Consider the following 7,187-nt stretch of genomic DNA (forward strand, 5'->3'; position numbering starts at 1 on the left):
TCCTTGTAGTTGATGCTAGTTGGTTTACTTGGTGGAAGATCATATGTTCAGATCCATTATGCATATTAATACCCCTCTGATTATGAACATGAATATGCTTTGTGAGTAGTTAAGTTTGATCCTGAGGACATGGGAGAAGTCTTGCTATAAGTAGTCATGTGAATTTGGTATTCGTTCGATATTTTGATGAGATGTATGTTGTCTCTCCTCTAGTGGTGTCATGTGAACGTCGACTACATGACACTTCACCATTGTTTGGGCCTAGAGGAAGGCATTGGGAAGTAATAAGTAGATGATGGGTTGCTAGAGTGAGAGAATCTTAAACCCTAGTTTATGCGTTGCTTCGTAAGGGTCTGATTTGGATCCATATGTTTCATGCTATGGTTAGGTTTACCTTAATACTTCTGTTGTAGTTGCAGATGCTTGCAATAGTTGTTAATCATAAGTGGGATGCTTGTCCAAGGAAGGACAGTACCCAAGCACTGGTCCACCCACATATCAAATTATCAAAGTACCGAACGTGAATCATATGAACGTGGTGAAAACTAGCTTGACGATAATTCCCATGTGTCCTCGAGAGCGTTTTCCTTTATATAAGAGTTTCTCCAGGCTTGTCTTTTGCTACAAAAAGGATTGGGACATCTTGCTGAACCTTATTTACTTTTACTATTTGTTACCTGTTACAAATTACCTTATCACAAAACTACCTGTTACCGATAATTTCAGTGCTTGCAGAGAATACCTTACTGAAAACTGCTTATCATTTCCTTCTGCTCCTCGTTGGGTTCGACACTCTTACTTATCGAAAGTACTATGATAGAACCCCTACACTTGTGGGTCATCAAGACTCTTTTCTGGTGCCATTGCCGGGGAGTGAAGTGACTTTGGTAGGTAGAATTTGGTAAGGAAAAATTTATATAGTGTGCTGAAATTTCCTGTCACTTGTTACTATGGAACATAATCCTTTGAGGGGCTTGTTCGGGGTATCTTCACCCCGACCAGTAGAGCAAAGAGTTGTTCCTCAACCTACTGAACCTACTGAAAATGTTTACTTTGAAATTCCTTCGGGTATGATAGAGAACTGCTAGCTATTCCTTTTACATGAGATGAAAAATTGCATCCCGATTTGCACCTAATCTATGTGGATGAAGTTTGTGGATTATTTAAGCTTGCAGGTATGCCCTAGGATGTTATCAAGAAGAAGGTCTTACCTTTATCTTTGAAGGGAGAGGCATTGACATGGTTTAGGCTATGTGATGATATGGGATCATGGAACTATAACTGATTGAAATTGGAATTTCATCAGAAGTTTTATCCTATGCATCTTGTTCATCGTGATCGTAATTATATATATAATTTTTGGCCTCGCGAAGGAGAAAGCATCGCTCAAGCTTGGGGGAGGCTTAAGTCAATGTTATATTCATGCCCCAATCACGAGCTCTCAAAAGAAATGATTATTCAAAAATTTTATGCTCGGCTTTCTCTCAGTAATCGCTCCATGCTCGACACTTCTTGTACTGGATCTTTTATGGTGAAGACTATTGAATTCAAATAGGATTTATTGGAAATAATTAAATGCAACTCTGAAGATTGGGACCTCGACGAAGGTAAGGAGTCAGGTATGACACCCAAGTTTGATTGTGTTAAATCTTTTATGGATACCGATGCTTTCCGTGAATTTAGCACTAAATATAGACTTGACTCTGAGATAGTAGCTTCTTTCTGTGAATCCTTTGCTACTCATGTTGATCTCCCTAAGGAGAAGTGGTTTAAATATAATCCTCCAATTGAAGTAAAAGTAGTTGCACCTATTAAAGTTGAAGAAAAGACTGTCACTTATAATGATCATGTTGTTCCCACTGCTTATATTGAGAAACCACCTTTCCCTGTTAGAATAAAGGATCATGCTAAAGCTTCAACTGTGGTTCGTAAGAGCAATACTAGAACACCTACTCCCTCTGAGCAAATTAAAGTTGAACCTAGTGTTGCTATGGTTAAATATCTCTTGGCCGATAATATTGATGGACATGTTATTTACTTCTGTAATGAAGCTGCTAGAATTGCTAGACCTGATACTAAAAATAAACATAGACCTGTTGTAGGCATGCCTATTATTTCTGTTAAAATAGGAGATCATTGCTATCATGCCTTATGTGATATGGGTGCTAGTGCAAGTGCAATACCTCACTCCGTATACAAAGAAATTGATAGAGGCAAAGGTGTCCCGTCTTTCGATGAGATGGTGGATTTCGCTTTGGTGGAAGTCGACTTTGACGATCCGACTACGAACGTGCGAGGACGTCGCGCCTTAGCAATCGCTAAACCAACTCCGAGAGGTTATTGACCACGCCGGAGCACGATCAACCTGACCACGAGGGTCTGTTTCCTGCGAGCAAACGAAGAACAAGCAAGAAACTGAGATTGCAATCTGGATATTGCGAATATAAGATGAAAGCTTTATTGATCAAGGTGGGGTTCTGTGACGCCTTTGTCTGGTCGTTGAACACAAACGAAGTACGCGAAGTTGCAGCTATGGCGAACTTTTAATCTAAACAAAACCCAAAGTCTAAACGATGCCCTAAGGGCTGTATATATGGAGGAAGAGGGGGGAATTTCGTGGCCCTTGGTGGAGGGGTCCGAAATCAACCCTATCTCTTGTTTCCCTACACATACGGTCTCTAAAAATAGCCTATACTTATGTATTTCGAAATTACATGGGCCTGGCCCAATAATAAGGTGACGCAGCACCTAAAATAGCCTCGGGACGAAATTTGTGAAGTGGCATCTTGTATATTTCGTCCAAGGCTTCATGCACCCATTATGGTGGCTTCAAAGTCCTGAAATCATCACTTGTAACTCCGTTCTTGTTCCCCTTGCGCATGCCATCATCTCCATGCTTGTTCTTGCTCCAATGTTCATCCTTCTCCAAGCTAGGCCCTTCATTTGTAAGCAAAACAAATGTATCCAATTTAGGCAGCATCATATTCTCATGAACATTAGAATCATTACCAAGAAACGAAAGTACCTGGTAATTTAGTTGGCGTGCACGAGCTCTAGTAATTGGTCCAGTATGTATAGCAGCAGGGGCTGTGGGTGTAACAATTGTATTGATGTCCTCATCATCCTCCCCTTCTTGAAATGAAGTCGTCCTCGATGGAAGCGCATCTTCCTCACCCAAATAAGGCTTCAAATCTGCAATGTTAAAAGTGGGACTAACCCCAAAATCTACAGGTAGCTCAAGTTTATATGCATTATCATTTATTTTCTCTAACACCTTAAAAGGACCATCAGCACGTGGCATTTGCTTTGATTTGTGTAGATTAGGAAATCTATCTTTACGCAAATGTAACCAAACAAGATCTCCAGGCGCAAACACAACATGTTTTCTACCCTTATCTCCAGCAAGTTTATATTTAGCATTCATACGCTCAATGTTTTCCTTAGTTAACTCATGCATTTTTAAAATCAATTCAGAACGTTCTTTTGCATCAAAATTAACCTTCTCTGAAGATGGAAGAGGCAACAAACCAATAGGTGCACGAGGTAGGAAACCATACACAATTTCAAAAGGGCACATCTTAGTAGTAGAATGCAATGAACGATTATAAGAAAATTCAATATGAGGCAAGCATTCTTCCCACATTTTCTTGTTATTCTTCAAAACAGCCCTAAGCATAGTAGACAATGTTCTATTGACTACTTCAGTTTGTCCATCACTTTGGGGGTGACAAGTAGTACTAAAAAGCAGCTTAGTCCCCAACTTAGCCCATAAACATCTCCAAAAGTGGCTAAGAAATTTAGTATCACGATCTGAAACAATAGTATTTGGCACACCATGTAAGCGAATAATTTCACGAAAGAACAAATCAGCAACATTAACAGCAGCATCGCTTTTATGACATGGTATAAAGTGTGCCATTTTCGAGAACCTATGATAGAGGCGGAGGTGTCCCGTCTTTCGATGAGATGGTGGATTTCGCTTTGGTGGAAGTCGACTTTGACGATCCGACTACGAACGTGCGAGGACGTCGCGCCTTAGCAATCGCTAAACCAACTCCGAGAGGTTATTGACCACGCCGGAGCACGATCAACCTGACCACGAGGGTCTGTTTCCTGCGAGCAAACGAAGAACAAGCAAGAAACTAAGATTGCAATCTGGATATTGCGACTATAAGATGAAAGCTTTATTGATCTAGGTGGGGTTCTGTGACGCCTTTGTCTGGTCGTTGAACACAAACGAAGTACGCGAAGTTGCAGCTATGGCGAACTTTTAATCTAAACAAAACCCAAAGTCTAAACGATGCCCTAAGGGCTGTATATATGGAGGAAGAGGGGGGAATTTCGTGGCCCTTGGTGGAGGGGTCCGAAATCAACCCTATCTCTTGTTTCCCCACACATACGGACTCTAAAAATAGCCTATACTTATGTATTTCGAAATTACATGGGCCTGGCCCAATAATAAGGTGACGCAGCACCTAAAATAGCCTCGGGACGAAATTTATGAAGTGGCATCTTGTATATTTCGTCCAAGGCTTCATGCACCCATTATGGTGGCTTCAAAGTCCTGAAATCATCACTTGTAACTCCGTTCTTGTTCCCCTTGCGCATGCCATCATCTCCATGCTTGTTCTTGCTCCAATGTTCATCCTTCTCCAAGCTAGGCCCTTCATTTGTAAGCAAAACAAATGTATCCAATTTAGGCAGCATCATATTCTCATGAACATTAGAATCATTACCAAGAAACGAAAGTACATGGTAATTTAGTTGGCGTGCGCGAGCTCTAGTAATTGGTCCAGTATGTATAGCAGCAGGGCCTGTGGGTGTAACAATTGTATTGATGTCCTCATCATCCTCCCCTTCTTGAAATGAAGTCGTCCTCGACGGAAGTTCATCTTCCTCACCCAAATAAGGCTTCAAATCTGCAATGTTAAAAGTGGGACTAACCCCAAAATCTGCAGGCAGCTCAAGTTTATATGCATTATCATTTATTTTCTCTAACACCTTAAAGGGACCGTCAGCCCGTGGCATGAGCTTTGATTTGCGCAAATCAGGAAATCTATCCTTACGCAAATGTAACCAAACAAGATCTCCAGGTGCAAACACAACATGTTTTCTACCCTTATCTCCAGCAAGTTTATATTTGGCATTCATATGCTCAATGTTTTCCTTAGTTAACTCATGCATTTTTAAAATCAATTCAGCACGTTGTTTAGCATCAAAATTAACCTTCTCCGAAGATGGAAGAGGCAACAAATCAATAGGTGCACGAGGTAGGAAACCATACACAACTTCAAAAGGGCACATCTTAGTAGTAGAATGCAATGAACGATTATAAGCAAATTCAATATGAGGCAAGCATTCCTCCCACATTTTCTTATTACTCTTCAAAACAGCCCTAAGCATAGTAGACAATGTTCTATTGACTACTTCAGTTTGGCCATCAGTTTGGGGTGACAAGTAGTACTAAAAAGCAGTTTAGTCCCCAACTTAGCCCATAAACATCTCCAAAAGTGGCTAAGAAATTTAGTATCACGATCTGAAACAATAGTATTTGGCACACCATGCAAGCGAATAATTTCACGAAAGAACAAATCAGCAACATTAACAGCATCATCGCTTTTATGACATGGTATAAAGTGTGCCATTTTCGAGAATCTATCCACGACAACAAATATGCTATCCCTCCCCTTCTTTGTTCGAGGTAAACCTAAAACAAAGTCCATAGATATATCCTCCCAAGGAACACTAGGTACAGGCAAAGGCATATATAAACCATGAGGATTGAGTCGTGACTTAGCTTTTTGACATGTAGTGCATCGAGCAATAAAATGCTCAACATCCCGTCTCATCTTTGGCCAAAAGAAATGTGTAGCAAGTACGTCCTCCGTCTTCTTCACGCCAAAGTATCCCATTAATCCTCCTCCATGCGCCTCCTGCAACAACAAAAGACGAACGGAGCTAGCTGGAATGCATAGCTTGTTAGCACGAAACACAAATCCATCGTTAACGACAAACTTGTTCCACATTCTTCCTTCTTTACAATTCTGCATTACATCTTTAAAATCAGCATCATGCACATATTGATCTTTGATGGTCTCCAAACCAAATATTTTGAAGTCAAATTGTGAAAGCATAGTATAGCGACGAGACAATGCATCAGCAATAACATTTTCTTTTCCCTTCTTGTGTTTAATGACATAAGGGAAAGTCTCAATGAATTCAACCCATTTAGCATGTCTACGGTTCAGTTTAGCTTGACTTTTAATATGTTTCAAAGATTCATGATCAGAATGTATAACAAATTCTTTGGGCCATAAATAATGTTGGCATGTTTCTAAAGTCCGAACAAGAGCGTATAATTCTTTATCATAAGTAGAATAATTCAGACTAGGCCCACTCAATTTTTCAGAAAAGTATGCAACGGGTTTGCCATCTTGTAATAACACACCTCCTAATCCAATTCCACTAGCATCACATTCAAGCTCAAAAGTCTTATTAAAATCAGGAAGTTGGAGTAAAGGAGCATGTGTCAACTTATCTTTCAATACGGAGAAGGCTTCTTCCTGTGCGGTACCCCAAAGAAAAGGCACATCTTTCTTTGTAAGCTCATTGAGAGGTGCAGCAATGGTGCTGAAATCTCTCACAAAACGCCTATAGAATCCAGCGAGGCCAAGAAAACTCCTCACGTGTGTGACCGTTTTGGGCTGTGGCCAACTCTCAATAGCTTCAATCTTGGCTTTATCAACTTCAATTCCATGTGGAGTAACAACATAGCCAAGAAGAGATACTCGGTCGGTGCAAAAGGTGCACTTCCCAAGGTTACCAAACAAACGTGCATCACGTAGAGCAATAAAAACAGCACGTAAATGTTCCAAATGTTCTTCCAAAGATCTGCTATAAATCAATATGTCATCAAAGTAAACTACCACAAATCGTCCAATGAAAGCACGTAAAACTTCGTTCATTAATCTCATGAAAGTACTAGGTGCATTAGTTAACCCAAAAGGCATGACTAACCACTCATATAATCCAAACTTAGTTTTAAATGCTGTTTTCCATTCATCTCCCAATTTCATACGAATTTGATGGTAGCCACTACGCAAATCAACTTTGGAGAATATTGTAGAGCCACTCAATTCATCAAGCATATCATCTAGCCTAGGAATAGGATGACGATAACGAATAGT

Source organism: Triticum aestivum, chromosome 4A, assembly GCF_018294505.1.
Source record: "Triticum aestivum cultivar Chinese Spring chromosome 4A, IWGSC CS RefSeq v2.1, whole genome shotgun sequence".
NCBI lineage: Eukaryota > Viridiplantae > Streptophyta > Magnoliopsida > Poales > Poaceae > Triticum > Triticum aestivum.